This window comes from Typopeltis vanoorti, chromosome 2 (genome assembly GCF_054136105.1).
Source record: "Typopeltis vanoorti isolate ZY-2024b chromosome 2, IOZ_Tvanoo_1.0, whole genome shotgun sequence".
Lineage (NCBI taxonomy): Eukaryota > Metazoa > Arthropoda > Arachnida > Uropygi > Thelyphonidae > Typopeltis > Typopeltis vanoorti.
The window spans coordinates 154,802,122-154,823,731 of NC_143550.1; the positions used below are offsets into that span (position 1 = coordinate 154,802,122).

Consider the following 21,610-nt stretch of genomic DNA (forward strand, 5'->3'; position numbering starts at 1 on the left):
GAGCCGATCATCATAACTAACATTGTACAGTCCTGAAACCATCTTTGTTATCTGCCTTTGTATCCTTTCCACAGTTAATATATCCCCTTCAAATTCTGGGGACCAAATCTGAGAACAATAGTCTAAGTGTGGTCTGATCAGGGTCTTATACAATAGAATGATAACTGTTTTATCTCTGCTGGTCAGCATCCTTCTCATTATTGCAGCAATCCTTTGTGTTACCTTCAGCACCTTTGCAATATGTCCCTTGAATTTCAGGTTTCTATCAATCACCAACCCCAGATCTCTTGTCTACCCTACTTCCTCCAGTATAGCCGGCAAAGGTTGGTCGATTGGTAGAGCCTCTGCTACTAATGGCTCAGTTAAGTAAGTTTGAGCATGATTAGTAGTTGGAAGGGGACCAATCATTCGATGCTGTTGCCACACTCTCCCTCGATGAGTCTTTGGACTCTCTGGAGGTGTCAAATAATAATAATAATAATATATCTCCTCCAATAGAGTATGAAGTGTCCCAAACCTCAAAACCATTGCCTACTGTTCAAGTATTTTTGTCTTTGGTGAAGACTACAGCTTTTCCTTCCTTTCTCTGATCATTAATGCCTGAATATAATACCACAAGAGTCTCATCTGTTTATGTATTCTGTATTTCTGTAACACGTCAATCTATCTTCTCTAATTCTTTTCATAGTTTGACTTCTTTTCTGTTGATACTTATGTTTATGGTGTCTATCTTGAATTCTGCTGAAGTTGAGTTTCAGTTTTTTTTTTATTTTTATTATTATTGTTGTTGCTGTTCATTCCAGTAGCTGACTTTTTGCTTCACTTAATTTCCTGATGAAAGCAGTGTGTATTGGGGGGGGGGGGCTTGTTTAACCAGGTGATGTCACAGCCAGCATTACTTTTCATCTTGTTGTACCATCATTATTTTGTGATTTAAACCAATATAGAATACAATTTGGCCAGCTAAACACCAAATTGTTAGTCTATCCTTGTTCATTCCATATTTATCTCCATCCATCTACTCACTGGACATCAACAAATGCTGTATGGTCACTCCTTTCCTCACACCAGCCTTTGCCAGGTGGTCCTGTTGTGTGCTTTTCTGGAGGCTTCAGCTCTCTAAAGATCAGACACTCTAGACACATACATACATCTCAATGAACGTCTACCCCCTTCCTCTTTTCAGGAACTTTACCTTTATTACTATTTTGAGAAGTCCTCCTTCTATCCTTTCAATGTGTCCAAAGTATTTCAATATTTTGGAAGTTTAATTTGCACTTGGTTAGACTATAATAAATGTAGTTTAATCCTTTATCCAAGTGTAAGCAAACAAAGTTTGCGCCTGAAGATATCTTCAGGACTGAGGTAAGGTGGTGCAACACCAGGCAACTCTGAGCAAAGGTGGACCAAGCTCTCATCACTCCTTGTCTCAGTATCTCCATTAATGCAAAGCACATCTTCTTGCAGACATGTATACTGCTATGCATTAAGGGAAGGTCCACTACCCAGACTGGTTTCGACCTTTATTGAGGTCTTGTCAGTGGGAGCCAGACCCAAACGTGGAGATTCTATGATGCATTGGACTTCTTTGGGAGATGGACCGAGTCCTTGACTCTTTATCCCTTCATCTGATTTTAGCTTGTGTATGAGAGGATTATTGTGGGTAAATTACCCACTCATTGTGAGCATTGTAAACTGTATTAGCTTTATCTTGCGATGGAGGATTTCGTTTTTTTATGTTTGAAATGATCTGAGGGTTTGTAGTCTGCTGCCTGTTGAATTAGCTGATTTGGGTGATTATCTGTGTCTGTGAAGAATTTTTATGCAATGCCTATCATGTAGGTCTTGAAATCTGGAAGGTTGGCTTCCTGGTGTAACTGGAGGTTTCTCATGAACCAAGGGGCATTAAATGTCATTCTTAGCATTTGTTCTGGATCGTCTGCAATCTGTTGATGTTGCTTTTAGCTGTGTGTCCCCAGGTTGGTGATGCGTAAGTGAGTTGTGGTCTTATTACTGATTTATAGAGGAGGATTTTGTTATTTATGTTTAGGAAGTTCTTCCTATTCAAAAGTGGATATAACTGTGCTATTGTCTGACTTGCTTTGGTGGGGATACTATTTATGCGTGTCTTGAAATTTAGGCATTTATCAAAATGAGCTCCTAGATATTTGGTAGAGTTGTGCCAAGGGATGATTTTTCCAAACATTTGTATGCTTGTGTTCAGTTCTGCTTTACGTCTGGTAAAAAGTACTGCAGAGCTTTTTCCTGGATTGATGGCAATGCGCCATTTGGTGTACCAGTTCTCTAATTCGTTGACTGCTCTCTGTAGCTTGTTTGTGGCCAGATGTGGATGGAGGGATCTGGCTATGATAATTGTACATTGGCATAGAGGGCGGTGATGGATGGGGACATCACCGCCCTCTATGCGGTGATGGATGGGGAAAACTTGGGGAGATCTGCCATGTATAATGGAGAAGAGTAGGGGAGATAGCAGAGAGCATTGTGGGACTCCTCCCATGATTCTCCTTTCTGTGGATCTGATTCCACTCAGTTTTATTTAAAATTTTCTATTACTGAGATATGATTTGATAAGTAGAACTAGTGGTATTGAGATTCCTACTTGGTGTAGCTTAAAAATTAGACCATGATGCCAAATTCTATCAAATGCTTGTGTTATGTCCAGGAAGACTGCGCCAGAATGTTGGTGCCATTCATACCTTTGGGTGATGTATTCAATGATTCTGTAAATTTGGAGGGTTGTAAAATGCTGTTTTCTGAATCCGAATTGCTCGTCTTGTATGACTTGGTTGTTATCTGTTGCTTCTTGAATCCGTGTTAGTATAGTGCATTCAGCTGTCTTGCCTACAAATGATAGAAGGCTGATAGGCCGATAGTTCTGTGGGAATTGTACATTTTTCCCAGGTTTTGGAATTAGGAAGACATCCGCAAACTTCCATCGCTCTGGGAAATAATTTAGCCGAAGGATGGCATTGGTGATGACTACCAGATGCATAACCCCTTTACGTGGGAGTAGCTTGAGCGTCTTGTTCCTTATACCATCTGGACCTGGAGCCTTTTTGTTGTTTAGTTTTCTTATGATGTCATATATTTCTGTTGGTGACACTGATTTGTTGTTGGATTGGAGTGAGGCATTTTGAGTTATTTTACGCACTTGGGTGTGGATTTTTCTTATGAAGCTTAAATCTACATTGGTATAATTGGGGCTGCATTGTCTTTCTAAGCTGTCTGCAAATGCTTCTACCTTTTCGCCATCACTGTAGGCGACTCTATATTCTCCTTGTATTGGGGGGGAGCATGTTACGTTTTGAACAAAGTGATCTCATCATTCTCCACAATGACTGATCGTCTGTGTTTAATTGGTGTATTTTGTTATTCCAGAGTTCATTACGGTGATCCTTTAGGGCATACCGAACCTGGTTTGTAGCTCTGTTAACTGCCTGCTTATCTGCAGGATCCAGTGTTCTGTGATATTTTCTTCTTAATCTGTTTTTCTCTTGGATAAGACGTTTTATGTCCTCTGGGAGTTTATTTGGTGGTGCGCATTTGGTTGTATGTGTTACCTGTGATACTGCTGTTAGTAATTGCTTTTCAAAGATTTTTACTGCTTTTTCTGTCTTCAGTGGATGTTATATGTGGTACTGGGCCAAGAATTTCCTGGAAGGCTGAGGGAAGTTGTTTCCAGTTTATAAAGGTGGAGGTATTTTCCTTTAAATCTTGTGTGGTGCCTAGTTGCAATATGATGGGGTTGTGATCAGAACTTAATTCGCTGACTGCACGTATTTGGCACGAGTACATCAGGACGTCCGGAGATTCTAAGGAAGAACGCAGAACGATACTGTTTTGATGGGTGAAGCATAAATGCTTTTCATATTCCCCTCCATCTGAAAAGGTAAGTTCTTTGGGTGGAGAATTATTGAGCTTTAAGCTGGCCCTGAAAGGGCAGTGAAATTAACTGTGTTCAGCTGAGCACAGAATTGATTTGGGTCTCTTGTATTTGCAGAAATCTGCTTCATTATAGTCGGAAGCTTGCTTGATCAGTGGGTTCAGATGATTAATTGTCTTAATGAAGAACTTTTCAGCTAGGTTATGAAGAAGAGATGTGATGTAGGGAATGCTGACGTCTCTGTGAATTTGGGAGTTTCTGACAAACCACGGAGCATCCAATCTCATTCTCAGACATTTGTTTTGTATTCTCTGCAGCTTTTGAATATTTGTTTTCGAAGTATAACTCCACGCAGGAGATGCGTAAGTTATGACTGGGCATATTACCATCTTGTATATGAGCAGTTTGTTCTGAGTATCGAATTTACTTTTTCTGTTGATCATGGGGTAGAGCTGCGCTATTGCTTTGGATGTCTTTGAACTTATGTGTTCTATATGGTTGATGAATTGTAGTTTTTTATCCAGAATTACTCCAAGATATTTGACTGTATTCTGCCATGGGATTTTAACACCTAGTAAATGTATATCTTCCTTGATTTGAGGTTTTTACTAGTGAACAGTATGGCTGAGCTCTTCTGTGGATTGGTTTGAATTCTCCAGTCCATAAACCATCTTTCCAGTGTGTGAAGGCTGCTTTGGAGTCTCTTAATAGCTAGTCTGGGGCTGAGAGATCTTGCTAATAATGCAGTGTCATCAGCATATAATGCAGTAATTGTTGAGCTTGGGTTTTGAGGGATATCAGCAATATAGATAGAAAACAGCAGGGGGGGGGGGGGCAAGAGTGAGCCCTGCGGCACTCCTGCCAGAACCTTGCGTCTGGTTGATACAGTTTCATTTATTTTGACTTGCATGTATCTGTCTCTGAGGTAAGAGTGAATTATTTTAACTAGATTAGTAGGCATATTGAATGTGATGAGCTTGTAGAGAAGACCCTGATGCCACACCTTATCAAAAGCCTTTGCAGCATCTAAAAAGACTGCAGCTGTATGAAGGTTCCGGTTGAAGCCTTCGGAGATGTATTCGATCAGCCTGTGGATCTGCTGAACGGTGGAGTGGTTTTTTCTGAATCCAAATTGCTTATTTGGGATTATATGTAGTTGGTCCATTTGTGATTGAAGCCTAGTAAGGACTACTTTTTCTGCGATTGTTCCAAGGTTAGACAGAAGACTGATAGGTCTGTAGTTTTCAGGGAGTTGAGCATTTTTTCCCATCTTTTTGATTGGTGTGACATCTGCTATTTTCCATGTTAAAGGGAAATACTGGAGTCTGAGGATGGCATTAATTATGTTGACTAGATGTACAATGGCTTTTCTGGGGAGTAGTTTAATTATTTTGTTTGTAATTCCGTCTGAGCCTGGAGCTTTATTGTTGTTCAGGTGGGTTATAATGTTTATAACTTCTGTTGGAGAAATAGGTGTGAGAGGTTCTAGGTCATCTTTTTGTTGTGTTATGGCCTGCCTAACTCGGCAGTGAATCTTGTAGATGAGATTGATGTTCAAATTTTCATATGAGGGGTTGCATTGACTTTCCAAGCTGTCGGCCAGAGCCTCTGCCTTTTCTTTATCTGTGTGAGCTATTCCTTTCAAGGTTTGAATTGGGGGTAAAAGTTGTGTTTTGGTGCGGAAGGTTCTCAGAAACTTCCATATGGAGTTGTCCTCAGGGTTTAATTTTGTTAGCTTAGATTCCCATTCTTGGTTTCGATGTTTATGGAGGGCTTCACGTACTTGTCTGTTTAGTTTATTCAAATTTGCTTTATCTTGAGGGGCTCTTGTGTTATGATACCTCTTTCTGGTTTTGTTTTTCAGTCTAATTAAATCCATAATTTCCTCGGGGATCTGTCCACTAGGGTGAAAGACTGTAGTTTGGGTAATTGATTTTATTGCATTTTTGATTTGACTGGTAAAGTTGTTTGCAGCCATTTCTATCTCCTCTTTAGTGTGAATAGTAGGGACTGCGCCAATGTGATCAGGTAGGATTCTGGAGAGTTTGTCCCAAGATATGAAAGAGTGGGGAGGGGAGAATTGTTCTTGTGTACCAATTTGAAGCAGAATAGGGTTGTGATCTGATGAAAGTTCATTTATTGTTTCCAGCTGATATTGATATCTGATGTTTTTGAGGACGACTATGTCAAGTACATCTGAACTTCCAGTTGAGCTGTGATGGGTGGGCTCTGTGGGTCCGGTTACAACAACAGAATGTTGTGTTGAGTAATGATTTAGAATTCGACCTTTGTCGTTGATTGTGGAGCTATGCCAGGATGTATGTTTGGCATTAAAGTCACCAGCCATGATGATGGGGTCTGTGAAGCCGAGAATGGAGTCCAAGTCAGATACCAGCAATGGAATGCTGAGTGGATTATATACAGCATAGATTTTGATATTGCCAGCATTGTTGGTATTAACTTCAATGCCTGTTATCTCTAGGTTCTTGGTTTGTCAGAACATTGTGGCTTAGGTAGTTTTTAATGTATATAGCTGTTCCTCCTCCGCTGCTGGTGAGTCTATCTGTTTTGTACATAGTATAGTTCTGTAATTTGGGATTATTAGCTGGTCTGAGATATGTTTCGTTTACTAGAATTATATCAGGAGTGTATCTGTGAGTAAATTCTTGTAGTTCTAGATTTTGTTTTTGAGTCGTTGGCATTCCATGCAGTGATCATGAGAGAGTTGGGATGGAATTTTCTTCTATTCATTGTTGAGGCTGTCAGAATCGAGTGGGTACCTTGTAGGAATCTTTTCGTGGAGGACGGCGAAGGATTCGTCATACTGAATTCTTGTAGCATAGTAGCTAGTGAGGCAGTTAGTACTGATGTTAAATTTGAGCCTATATGGTCATGAGATGGAGTAGCCTTTGTTTGTGCTGCCTCTGCATAAGTTTTAGGCATTTGTTTCCTTTCTTGAGTTGTCGGGCTAGAGATAGTTTGGGCTAGAGTGTGACTAGCACAGCTGTCTTGAGCATGAGAAATGTGAATTCACACATCGCTGAATTGTGATGGAAGGGTAGTTTTTTGTAACCCGCAGTTATTTGGGTGTGTAATGCATCCCCTTGTAGTTTGCAGGGTGAGGTCCTCCGCAATTGGTGCATTTAGCTGGAGTGGATCTTGGTTTTGTACACATGACGGTCTGGTGGCCCTCGCCACATTTTAAACACCTGTAATTTGCCTTGCAAAGTTTTTGGGCATGGCCAAACCTTTGGCACCTATGGCACTGCCTAGCTGTCGACTTCTTCCTTAGTGGTTCAGTAGAAATTCTGAGGCCACATATCGTTGTTAATTCATAAATCTCTTTCTGTGTCTTATCAATTTCTACGAGTATCAGTGGCATTGGCCGTTGGCTGTTTATCTGCCCTGAGCATCCTGCTCACTTTCACTGGTGTTAGGTTCCGACTCATAAGATCAGTGGTGACTGCTTCACAGGTGACACCCTCGGTCACTCCGTGAAGCACAACCTTGAGATTTTTCTCACTGGGTAAAGTAAAAGTATGATATGGAAGACTCTTGTTATCCATTAATCTTATCAGCTGTCTGTAGTCAGTGACTGAGGCTGGTTGGATTTTGACTCCTTCATCTTGATTTTTTGCCCAGGAATATGCAATTTTGTGTTCCCTAAGGGCTGTTGTGACAGTGGTCCATTTGTCCTTGTCCCTTAGTATTACTGGTGGAACCTTTTTGGTGTTCCTTGGGACTTCTAATGTTGGTGTCTCTTCATCCATCTGGTCTTCTACGGTTCTTCTTCTTTTGTTAGAGTGCTCCCCTTGAGAGATGTTTTGACAAGGGGATTTTGGTGACAGAGCAGCAATGAGATCCTCTTGTGAGACCTCATTCTCCTCCTCCTCCTCCTCTCCATCCTGATCATTAGAGTGAATATACTCTTTTATAAATCCTGGCCAGTCAGTTTCTAATTTGCTTATTATAAGTTTGAGTACCTCTAGAGACTGCTCCTTGTTAAGGATCTGGATGTGATCTTTGATGTTGTCCATCTCAAAATGGCGATTTCCTGCCAGCAGAAATGGGTTAAAAGCAGTATAATAATCCCGCAGGGCCGGGGGCCTGCCAGCAAAGTATCCTGTAGACCTAGACAGACTACTAGCAATGTATAATCCTGCAGGGCTTGAAGCTTGCCAGCAAATGTCCTGTAGACTGAGTTAGTCTACTAGCAAAGTCTTCTCAGAACCTACTAGTTTGGGAAAAGGAGTATCACTATCTCACTTGGCCAGAGTTAGAAACCTACCTCCCTATAAAAACTTAATACTACCACTGGTCTTCATTGCAGGTGGGGCCTGCCAGCCATTTGACCTCTTGCACATTTCGTGCAGGGGAGGAGACAGTAGGAATCACACTGCGTTAGCACCAGTGCAATGTGAGATTACTGAGAAACCTGGTATGCAATGTAATCAGGCTCAGTGTAAAGTAACACGTCCATTCTCATCAAAATCGCCACTCCTCTTCATTCTAAGCAGAAGCTATAGGAGAGGTCATATTTACCTATACGAATTGCCAACAGGTGTACCACCTTATTATTGAATTACTCTGGATTTAGAGAAATATGTTGGAAGTTTATTTTGCACTTGGTTAGACTATAATAAATTTAGTTTAATCCTTTATCCAAGTGTAAGCAAACAAAGTTTGTGCCTGAAAATATCTTCAGGACTGAGGTAAAGTGGTGCAACACTAGGCAACTCCGAGCAAAGGTGGACCAAGCTCTCATCACTCCTTGTCTCAATATCTCCCATAATGCAAAACACATCTCCTTGCAGACATATATATATTTTCAGGTGAAAACTTTGTTTGCTTACACTTGGATAAAGGATTAAACTAAATTTATTATATTTCAATATTTTCTTTTGTCATTATCCTTAAGGAGCCTTAAAGTTCTGCCAATCTTTTTCTAGCATCCATCCATCTGACTGCCTTTCAATATATATGATATCCTCACAACAGCCTTCTGTAACACCACATATCAAAAGCAACTTTCTTTAGGTTCAAAGTCTCATATCCATAAGTCGCTATTGATAAAACAGCTGCATTCAGAATCCTTGACTTTGTCTTATGGAGATAGATCTATCCTTCTAGATTTTAGGCAAGTCTCTGACTGACTGTTGTTTTGGGCATTCCTAGTCTTCTTCTGATGTCTTCTGAACAGCAATTCTTCACATTAATAAATGGAACCCAGGTATTCAAACTTGCTGATTTCCTCAATTTTTTTTCTGTTAAGGTACACTTGTTTCTTGGGAGCTTCCCTACTTATCTTTCCTTTGAGAACTATAATCTTTGTCTTGCTAGGATTGAGTTGAAGTCCTCTGATCTCATTAACTTTGTTAAGGATTTGTCTATTCATCTATCTATTTAGTAAGTATCTATCAATCTAGGTAGATACTTACTAAAGAAGTGTGCTATGAGTAGGTGATGACACTGGATATTAAGGCAGAAGCTTCTCATTCCTTAAATGGCTATGTGGAGGTCTCCTCCCAGTTATCTAGCTCTGACTCTGAAGCAACCCTTTCTTTACTATTTTTAGTATTTTTGTATTTTATTATGCACACACCCTTTTATTTAAAATTTTACTGCTGAAGATAGCACACGATAATACCACAGTGATAATACCACACATTTTAAGTGGCATAACAAAATTGGTATTTTTCCTGCTGATAAATTTATTTTTTTGTGACAACTGTTAGCATGACCTGTCTCAAAAAGCACATAACATACTGTAACCAACTTCAAAAATTATGAAACTTGGTCCTTTGAAGCACATGTAAAGTTTCTGACTGTTAATGTTTCCACTAAGTATCACCAAGTTGGTTAATTATTATTATTAAGAGAGACCTCCAAGGAGGCAGGGACTCATCGAGGGAGGCCACATGCTACACACATACACCAGCTATAATACTTATGCTTGAATTCATTCACACTGCTTGCACTCACAACACCACCCTATAAGAGAAAAATCTAAAACCCTCACCCCTTCTATGCTAATTATGTCAACCAAAACAGTCAAACAGAAATAAACCATATTCATAAAAATCATAGTGAGTTTTTTTTTTTTTTTGTTATTATATGGTTGTAAAAAAAGCATAATTTTAAATTCTGATTTCAGTAATCATGATTAAAAATATGTTGCCATATATAATACTTACCTGTTCACTCAAGTGAAGTGATGGTTGAAATGTGTTGCCACAAAGGACACTTGTCCTGCCTTCATATTTTGATCAGTGCTTCTGAAAGTAGGGAGGGAATGGGGAAGAAATCTGGTCCAACAATATGGGGTACAACAGGACGATGAGAAGGAAAACAATTGTTTGTGGGGTAAAAAAATTAAAAATACATGTACAGTAATATATTTTTGACGTAACGCATGCTTTTGTGAAAATCATTTTACAAAAAGTCAGGGCTGTTTCTTAATTATAATATCAAGTTTATTATCTATATCAACTTATATATAACCATCATACTTCTATACAGTAAATATATATATATATTTATATATATATTTTTTTTTTGTTGCAAAAAAGATATATTTGGGCATTTCGATGAAGCCTTAGAAATAACTGCAAGAGGCTGACACTAAATCCAACGGTGCCTATCATGCCTTTCTCCTTAAATTCATTCACTACCAATGCACTTACAACCAGCTCTGCAACTCATACACCATTTTCCAAGCAAAAAAATCCAGCTCTTATATCCTTGCTAACTACACTCTAAATTTTTAGTGACGACTTCTTGTTGTCTCCTGTCCTTCCTGTATTGAAAAATTTCTTTTGTTATCTCTCCTTTTAAATTCTATTATAGTTTCCCTGTCTTGTCTGCATGTGAAACAAATTTTGAACTCCACAAACATTTAATCTATTTTTACAGAAAGTATTCAACAGCCCTGTTACTATTTTGGTTACATGTTTACGAATAATCTCCAACAGTTCTTCATCCCTATGGAATCTAGGAGATAAATTTAAACATACAAGTTCCAGATCATGGTCTTATTAAGAGGCATAAAACATCCTTAATCCTACTTATCAGAATTTTATGACATGCAAGTGATGTTTTGTGCAAATTTGCTCACTTTCATAATGTCCTCTGGAATTCTACTCCCTGTCCACCATCACTTGCAGATCCCTAGCCTCATCAATTTCTTGCAGTATAGTCCCATCAATATGTAATACATAGCTTGTGATATCTTCAAATCAAAGTGTACAGCCCTAGAAATTGAAACAATATCCTTTGCCACAATGTTAGTTACTTCAAATCCTTCTGCAGATCTCTCCATCAATTTTATTTATACAATTGCTCTCCCCAACTCAGCATCATCAGCAAACAGCTGGATATTCCTGACCAAATTTATGCCAATATATTTAACAAACAAATTAAGCTGCAGCAGTCCAAGCACACAGCACTGGTAACATTCTTCTGACTTTACTGCAGTTTCATAGCAACAGTTTCATATTTGGATTGCTGACTCGATTGCCAACTTATTTTATGGCAAAAGATATACTTTTGTTATAATACGTACAGTTAAAAATGTTTTGTCTGCTCTCCATGATTTGATGATTTCCTGTATATGCATGTTTGACTCTATGGAGGTCTATGCTATATTATTATTATTAGTATTAGACCTCCATAGAGTCAATGCATTAAATTCATCCATTACCACAATTTAGGCTATACATTCCACTCACCAACCACTCTCCATGCAAAAATAACTTTTCTTCACTTCCCTGCCCACACCTGCCCTATCCACTTCTGACTCCCTCCGTTGTCCTACAACAATGAAAAATCTTATTCACATTAATGTTGATAAAAATCTTTCCACCAATTCATATCTTAATCATATTTCCTTTTTCCTATTCACAAGACTTTGTACATGCGATTTCCTCACTCTGCCTTCATATCCCATATTCTAGAGACCTTGATACTGCCTTAGTTGGATCCTCTTTAAGATATCCTCATCTCCTTTGAAAATCAGGTGAAAAGTGGATTTCACTCTTGCTTCAGTTAATTGATTTATGTGTTGAATCACTTGTACCAGAAATTATAGTCAATATTCACTCTTGCACATATCATGCACACTGACACTTATTCAATCATTTAACATTATTCATGCTATCTTGTGGATCAGTACTCATACTATTTTGCAAACCATCACTAATAATCTTGCTCCCTATCCTACCAACTATGATCAAAATCTGCTGCTCTTCTCATAATGTCATACATAAGACAAACTGAGAAGAACAACAGATTTTGATTGTAGCATTTCAGAAAACATCACAATCCATTAAGATATCATACTCTCTACAAACCACTTTCTCATTCTTCTTATTCACTCTTTCACTATACATATCTGATAATTCATTCAAGCATACATGCCACATTGACATACATCTTAGGAAAATTTATCACACTTAATGTGTTTAACTTATGTATGCATACCTTCTTACACACACACACAATTGTATAATTTCTTGCAAAAAAGAATTGTACAGATTATTCACCCATACTGATAAACCCATCTAAGCCCCCCAAAAGTCAATTTTTGTTTTAGAAACTAAAAATGGTCTTTAAAGAATGCAAATTGGAAGACTTTCAAAACAAACTTGAAAGAACTAAAACATCATATCAAAAATTCTGAAATGTCTGCTCCAAAAACTGATAATCAATATTACAATACATAAACTTTTAAAAACATTCATTTTGAAGAGTGATTACAAATAAATTTGTCAAATATATTTTTTCTTTGTACACTTAATTCAAAAATGTTTTTTGCACCTCATATATGAAAAACAAAACAAAATATAATCAAATAATTGTTGTTATTATACAGGTATCTCTAAGGAATCAGAAGACTCATCACGAGAGATCCATTATTCACACAATACCTATCATAACTCTCCTTAAACTTATTCACCAACAAAGCACTCACAAGCGCCTGTGGCAACCTATTCCATCCATTCACTACTCTCCAAGAAAAATATCTAGTCCTAAAACCTCTGTGAGCTACACTTTTACACAATTTCAATGAGTGACCCTTTATTCTTTCTCCTCTTGCCATGTACTGAAAAAAAAAGTATTCAATGTCAACCCAAACCCCTTTAATAACTTTATTATGTCTCGTCTTTTTCACCTATCAGATAGTTTTTGAAACCCAAAGACTATCAATCTATTCTCATAGGAAGCATTCTATAGACCTGCCACAATCTTTGTCACTTACCTCTGAATCCTCTCCACCACATCTACATCACGACAGAATCCAGACGATCAGATCTAAACGCAGTAGTCAGATGTGGTGTTATTAAAGATTATATAGGAGAACAACAGTATCTCTATCTCTGCTTGTCAGTGTGTTCCTCAACAACCACATAATCTGATGTATTGTTTTAGTTACATTTAAAATGTGTCCTCTCCTTGTCCACAATCATTCCCAAGTCCCTTGCCTCATCGGTTTCGTGCATTTCAGTTCCTTCAATATAGTACACAGTTTGTGATCTCTTCCCAAAGTGCATCACCTTACACTTGGCTACATTAAACTGGCAGTCATTTACCTTTGCCTATACTGCCATTCTCTTTAAGTCATCTGAAGGATCTCTACATCATCTTGATATACTATTGCTCTTCCCAGTTTTACATCATCAGCAAACACCTGAATATTTCTTGTCAAATCATTTCTTATATCATTGACATACAAATTAAACAGAGGACCAGGTCCAAGTACAGAGTCCTGCAGTACACCACTAGTAATCTGCTTCTCCTGGACTCAACTCCTCCATAAACTACTCTTTGATATCTGTCCATCAGCTACCCCCCTAATTCAAACTGCCAGATTCATAATGTCCCCATTTGCTCCACTTTATGCAACATAGTTCTATGTAGGCAAATACTTTTGCAAAGTCTAGAAATATTACTGAGTAGTCATATCTCTTATCTCCACTGTCACTTTATTATAAAAAGTAAGCAAATTACTGATGCAAGACCTACCATTCAAAACACCATGTTGTCCTTTATAGAGTATCATTTCCAAGCACCCAGTCCCAAATTCTGTCTTTCACCAATTTCTTCAGTACCTTAACCACCACTCCTGAGATGCTGATTGGCCTATTTTGTTACCTTTGCAGTATGCCCTCTAAACTTCAACTCCCTGTCCTCATCAGTTTCCTGCAGTTCAGTTCCATCAACATAGCACACAGCTTGCAATCTCTTTCCAAAGTGCATCACTTTACACTTGGCCACATTAGAATGGCAGCCATTTACCTCTGCCCATACTGCTAGTCTATCAGCTTTAAGTCTTAAGACTTAAAGAAAGACTTAAAGCTTTAAGTCTTTCTACAGATCTCTGCATCATCTTAATTGAAACATTGCTCTTCCCAGTTTAGCATAATCATCGATAAAAAAGTGTAAGAAAAAATATTAAGAATACCAATTAAAAACAACAGTTTTTCATGGTAATTTTCAATCGCAGCTTACTTGCTGTGATAATTTAAAAGATTTTCACAGCACAGTAGCACAAATACTTTTGTACAATATTTCAAATACCATGAGAATATTCAGGTATTTCTAAAGGATACAGTGAATAGAAGTCTTTTTCTATTCACTGTATCTTACATTAATATCCTTCTCAGAACTGATGTTATCCAGGTTGTTATATTTGTAATGTGCCCCATTTAATTTCCTGTCCACCATCAACTCCATCCCTTGCCATCAGTTTTGGAACAAAATCCCTTTGCAACAACTGGTATTAACAGCAAATACCAGTTGTTGCAGTATTGCAATAACTGGTATTCACTGTTAATCTACTGACCTATGGCATTAGCCTATTGATATCTTATTGCAAGGAATACATGCCAGAATCACTCTTTATCACACTAGTCAACTTATCATCAACAACAAACAACAAATGGAAATATGTCATTGTCTTTTTAAACATCTATTCTGGATCTATTGCCTGACAATAATTTTCCACTAATCAGGTTTTAATTTTTTTTTAAATTTTTGAATACTAATTTTATTTTCCCCCCATAAGAATGAAATAAATTTATTGCATGAAGTTTTCAGATCTGTGGAGTACTGTATCACACACACACACAAAAAAATTGCTTTATCATTATTATTATTATCACTAGACTATACACCAAACTAAATCTTAAAATGATTGTTTCTGCACACGTCTATCACTCTCCAAGCAAAAAAACTCTTCATTTTGTTGTTCCCATCTTTCTCATACAATTTCCTAGGATGACTTGTCGTCTGCAAAGTTTCCCTCCACTTTAGTAGTGCAATTGGAAGAATGATATGCATTACGCTCTTCGAATGGAAAAGGCCTGAATTCAATTTTCGTGTGACAAGAGGAATCTTTATATGGTTTTATTTCAATTAAAGGTGAGTTAGCTGATCTCATACAGAGGTAGCAGGGTTTTTTCTCCCAGAAACTTGAGTTTTTCATCCTGCATACAGATAAATTGGTCTTGAAAACACATGGAATTTACAAGCAAAAAGTACTAGTGATGGTAGTGATGGGCAGTAGATGCCATTGGTGTAGGTGATGATGGTAGTGGCAGTTTGCTGTAGTTGGTGGATTAAGTGGTAGAGACAGAGAGTTGTAGAGTAGGTGCCCTCTCTAGATGAGTCTTTGGACTTCTTGGAGGTGTCATATAATAATAATAAATAATGTTGTTGTTCTTTAGAATTACTGCTGAACCAACTAAGACTATGAAGTCAGTATATTATGTCTGCAAATTGTGTGTGTTCTTATGGCCAGTTTGCTGAAAAAAACCAAGAGAGAAAAAAAAATCTTCCATTGTTATATAAGACTGGCTAACTCACCTTCAGAGGATAAAAAACCAATAAAGGTTTTTTTTTTTCATCCTGGAATCCAGGTCTTTCCAACAAATGGGCATTGTCAATGCTGAGCTACAAAAAAAAAAAAAAAAAAAAAAAAAAAAAACATATCCCCCACCCCACATACACACAAACCTGTGTATCTAAAACAATGCATCATCTGCAAACAACTGCATATGTCCATTTAAACTTTGTCAGTATTGTTAATATTTTTTCATACATATCATACACCTAAGCTTATGCAAAATACCATGAAATTACAATGACATCAGTGCTTTTTCATGTACTAGTAACAGCTGATTTCAGTATGAGTTTCTCTTAGTATTTGTTAAATCACACATTTATTTATTTTTTTTTTAATGTTTTGATATACTTACAGATGACTTTAATTTTCAATAATTTTAATTAATAAAACAACCAACTAGGAAATACTAATGTTATGCTGAAGATTATATTTCCCAACACCACTCTTTTTTTTTTTATAATTCAACTACTAAACTCAAGGTGTCATCCCATTTATTTCTATTTTGAACAGTATGTTCAGCTTCGAAGGACCTGAAGGATATTCAAGGATATCTGCATGTTGATGTAACACAAAGCATATGAAAAGTTTGGCAAAAAAAAATAAGATGGTTCAGGAGTGCTATGGAGATCAAAGTTGAATCTCTATTGCAGAGACAGCCTAATGAAAAACCTTGAATGTAAATATACAATCATAAGTAGAATTACCTTTCTCTCTCTTATGGTTATTAAAATAAGACATGGTAATTAACATATATTGTTGTCAATGAAAGATATATCATATATACAATTCATTTATTTTATAGTATTCTATTTCATGCTGTTACCTGACAGATATAAAGTTTTTTTTTTTATTATTATTGTGGATTTTCCTTATTTTAATGCTGCATTACAAGCATATATGAAGTAAACTGATATATTTTCCTCTCTTGGTGTTTTTCAGGAAAAACACCAAGCATATAACTGCATCCTAACTGAACAAGAAAACTACATAATATGCTTTAAAAAATATGCACCTAACATCAAATATCTGCAATGAAAATATCCTGCATGATATTATTTGCATCTTAAGGTATCAAAGTTCTGCTTCATTCAATGAGCTGTTTATTCTGAAAAGATTAATATAAAGGAATAAAACATATATCATAACTGTGATACAGAATTAAAGAAAAAAAAACTTGGCAAAAGAAAGTTACTGTTAACTTGATTGTATAATGAAATTCACAACACAGGAAACTAATTCTTTTACTAGTTCTAACTTAATACAGTGAAGTTACTGTATTAAAGTTTTAAGAAAGCAAAATGAAATATGATGTTTATAAAGAGATAAAAAAATCTAAATCCCATTGTCTCAAAATTGATTTCTATTTTAATGCAAAACTACATTTACCACAGTATTATACAATATAAGCAAACTGTTGGTGACATTTTTCATTGGATACAGGGTGGGGTCTTCTTTTGGCACATACTGTCAGCTAGAAGATATTTTTAATAAATAAATTATTTAATAAAGAGTGATTAGATTAATCATTATTATCTTGTCAAAACTTATTTTCCAAATTATAAACTGGACACATAAATCACTCTAGTTATCATATCGATGTATAGACAGTGGCTTATTTAAAATTTTTGAAAAAGTGATTCTTTATATAAAAATTATGAAACTATAATAATCTGAGGTCTTTGGTTTAAATCACAATGTTCGAAAAATTCAACTGGTCACTGTAAGCACTGTTTAATTTACAAGTAATTTATTCTTTAATATCAAACTATTTCAATGATCTTTGTGAATACTTTTCAAGTGCCTATCTAGCACTGCCTTCCAGCGAAACTTCTTGCCACATATGCTGCAGCACAAAGATCTTGGGGAATGTACAGTCAAATGTTGCTTCAAATGTTGCTTCAATTTGAATTCTTTACCACACAAATGACATGAAAATTTTTCATGATAATGAACAGTCATTTGTCTCCTAGCAGCATACTGTGAATGTAGATCTTGTCCAAAGCGGTGACATAATTGTATGAGGTGATCAGCTAAAAAGAAAAAAAAAAAGGAGAATAAAATGCATACAATTGAATCATAAGTGAATGGCTTTCAAAAGCAGCTATATTCAATTCACTGCACAAAATTCTTATATATACACACACTATCATCCATATTATACCCAATGATACTCAATACATATTTGAATAGCAATAATAGTTTATGAAATACTTTTAAATTACTTTGCAAACTGTTGTAAAAATCTGATGCAATATTTTGCAACAATTACAACATATAAAATATTACTATATTGTCAAGAAATCAGTTTTAGAAAGAATTAGAGTCTGCAGTATTCTAGCATTCTGATGATTTTTTTTTCATAAATTCAATGACCTGTGATTGATGATCATATTTAATCCTTAAAACTAATTTAGAAGACTTAAGTAATATGTTAGTGAATTAATGGTATTGTCTGAATAATAATAAATGACTTTCTTTGAAGTGATCAGTATACCTTGTGTTCCTAAGTCTCCAAGAAACAACCACAGTTACATATATCACAAAGATAAATAAATACATAAAATTATTTTGCTATTCTTATTTGGCTAAGTGAACAGTGATATAATCTGTAATCAATAGGCTGCAAGTTCTGATCCCACAGTTGCAAACATGGATTAGTGAAGGTCTTTAGGTGGTAGAAGAATTTCATTATCCACTGTGAGACCTACACCCTGCTTCCTGGAAACTGGAGTCTAGCAGAGTTCCCAGATTATCTAACTCACAGAATATCCACAGTATTAATATACTAATATACTATAATTAGAACCTTTTTGTTTTAGGTATGATCCTAAAAATACTTTGATTTTTTTATTATAGAAATTAATATAAATAAAAAGCAATAAAGCCATTAAATGCTTCTACTAAAACAGCAGTAGCAGTTTTTTTTTGTTCTTGTTTTGTTTATTAATACAATTACAATTACACCTACCTCTTGGTAGGTGTATTCTAAGAGTTAGAAACATGTTCTGAAGAGAATAACGTTTTTGAGAAAATTATTTCTCTGTTAACAGTATTTATCTATTATTATTATTATATAACATAAAAACTGAATATTAATATTGTCCAGCAATTTTACTACTTTTGTTTATTTATTTATTTTTAATAATTTTGTTATATATATTTCCTGATGAACATTTTCTTGGTTGTGAGGCATAATACATTATTATGACTAATTAAGTGGAGGGAACAAAAAATAAACTACCTCATTTAAAAAAAAAAAGGTAGACAACTAGTTTTTTCTACTTTTGAGGACCTCATCTGGTGCACAAATAACAGAAGAAAAGAATACAGACACAAATAAACATTAGGAATATATTATTATTTTGGTAACCTCTATGGTGCCAACAGACTCATTGTGGGAGGCTTGCTTTTGCATTGCTTTTCTGCTATGTGGCAAGCTTTCTGCTTGCTGCTGGCTTATCATTTCCCATGCAGTATCAATATCTTTTTCTACACAATTCATCAACCCAATGTACTGATGCTAGTTGACTACAGAACTTCTCATAATCACCCACCTTATAGTTCCACATACAGACCTTCTTGATAACAATTTTCTCCTGTTTGACTATCTTCCAAACCAGTATCTCAAGATCACTTTCACCAACAGGTGGCAGTGTTGATAACTCATTCACAACCACATCCTGTGAGGATATCACCAAATCTAACACTGATAAACCTCATTTTGCTCCATCACATGCTGTTTTAGATAGTTATTTCTGCAGAAACTCAACAAATTTACTCTCCTTATCACACACTATCTCTTCTTTCCAATCCACATTTCCATAATTAAAATCTCCCATTAGGATCATCTTCCTTTCTCTTGCCCAACTAATTTGTCTAAACATTTCACAATCAGTACTCTCCACATTCCCTGACCTATAACAGCATCCTCTCAACTTCACTGCAAACAGCTTCAAAATCTTTATACATACTACTATTTCCCACTTCCACTCTTGAAGGACATAATTCGTCTGCTACAATTAACAATACTTGCCTCTCCCTCCTCTATCCTTTTAGGAAATGCTACTATTTCAAGACCTCATAGTATATCATCTTCAGTCAACCAAGTTTCACTTATGCCAATTATCTTTGGGTATGCTGATTTGATCAATGCTACAAACTCAGCCTCTTTATTTCTGATGTTTCATACCTTAGTACACAAGCACAACAATTTTCCACTCTTTGAGGCCATCCCATCAACACAATCACTCTTGATTCTCTCTCTCTCTCTCTTTCTGCTATAGTGCCTTTCGTTCTGACCCTTCCCATTTCCCTGATTCTGACTCTGATTTTCATTTATATTCTTATCATTCCCTCTGTTTTGCACTACATCACTCTGTCCTGCTAAAAATCACTTCCTCATCTTTCTATCCATCACCCTCCTGTCATTCCATAACCTGCTTCTCAACCTTTCTCTGGCTCTTAACCATACTAATTTTGTATGAACCCTTACTAAGAATAAACAACAATCACTCCAAGTGACCAACGCCAAACCCATTCAAATGCATTCCATCAGCGTTGAACTATTCTCACTTCCCTTCGAATTCATTCTATACATTCTATACAAATTGAACACTCTCTCTGCCTGACACAATTCAGCCATCTTGTCACTCAGTATCAGTGCTCTCCTTCTCAGTTCGCTGCTGTCATCCGAGCAACAAACTAACCACTTTCCCAATAACATTATTATCGTACACCTCCTGCAACAACTTCTTCAAATCCCTTTCCACATGCTTTGTCTCTCTATCCGAATTGTTTGTGCCTACCATAATTCTGATGTCCATTCCTTCTTTCTATGCAAAAGCATCTGATATTTGTTTTATTGTACCACCTGTAATATAGTAATTGTCATTAAAATAAAAAGAATATAGTAACTGTGATTACACTAATCACAGTTACTATATCTCTAATATTTATTTTATGTCATGTACCTTTCTTCCATTTTTTTTTGGTGCATCAAATGAAGTCCTTGGGAGTAGGATGAAACTAGGTGTGCTCTTACTCTATTTTCTGTATTCTCTCAACTTAATTAGTCATTTAAAAAAACTTATTTTGATCATCCTCACACAGTAAATTCAGGGATGTATTCAATTTTTCAATATTTCAACTACACTTCTCATACATCTAACTGAGTCATGGTACTCAATTAGTATAGATAAGGTTATTATATTTTCAACTGTCATTATCAAGACATATACTAAATAATGTCAAATATGAATTTATTAGTAGAGTATGCATATACATTTTCTGAAATTCATGGATTCTACATGAAAGAGTACAACTCTTAGCCTGATAAATCTCTTTTTTTTCCCTCTTTCAGCCAAATAGATAGATAGTCATTTGCATGTGTGTGTTTGTGTGTGTGTGTTTGTGTGTGTGTGCGTGTGAGAGAGAGAGAGAGAGAGTCTTCTATATGGCAACAATTACTGAAAACTAGTCAGTTCTCACCTGATTTATTTATTATACCTATATTTCCATCCAATATTCATCTCTATGAAATAATTAGATGCATAGATTTAGGTGTGAATACATAATATTATGTATAATGTGTGTATGTATATATATATATATATATTGTGTGAGGAAGGAAGGAAGGAGGGCAGGGAAGATAGGAGATTGACAAAAAATAAAAATGCTTCTTCATCCCATTTTGCTTTCCTTTACATGTTAGGCTTAATGGCCTGTCACAGCTAATCGTAACCTGGCTTCTTTGAAACATAAGTAATGCTCTGATAGGGTGGTTAATCCTATCTGCATAATGTATT

The 21,610-nt window shown here is 36.1% G+C and overlaps 1 long non-coding RNA gene across 1 annotated transcript in view; it reads right to left on the bottom strand.

Moving 5' to 3' along the window:
• Positions 1 to 17,268: 17,268 nt before the first annotated feature.
• LOC150109547 (uncharacterized) overlaps positions 17,269 to 21,610 on the bottom strand; it is a 49,787-nt gene continuing 45,445 nt past the window's right edge. The window contains exon 2 of the long non-coding RNA XR_016549918.1: positions 17,269 to 17,836. This is a non-coding gene — a long non-coding RNA (uncharacterized LOC150109547). The remainder of the gene's footprint in view (positions 17,837 to 21,610) is intronic.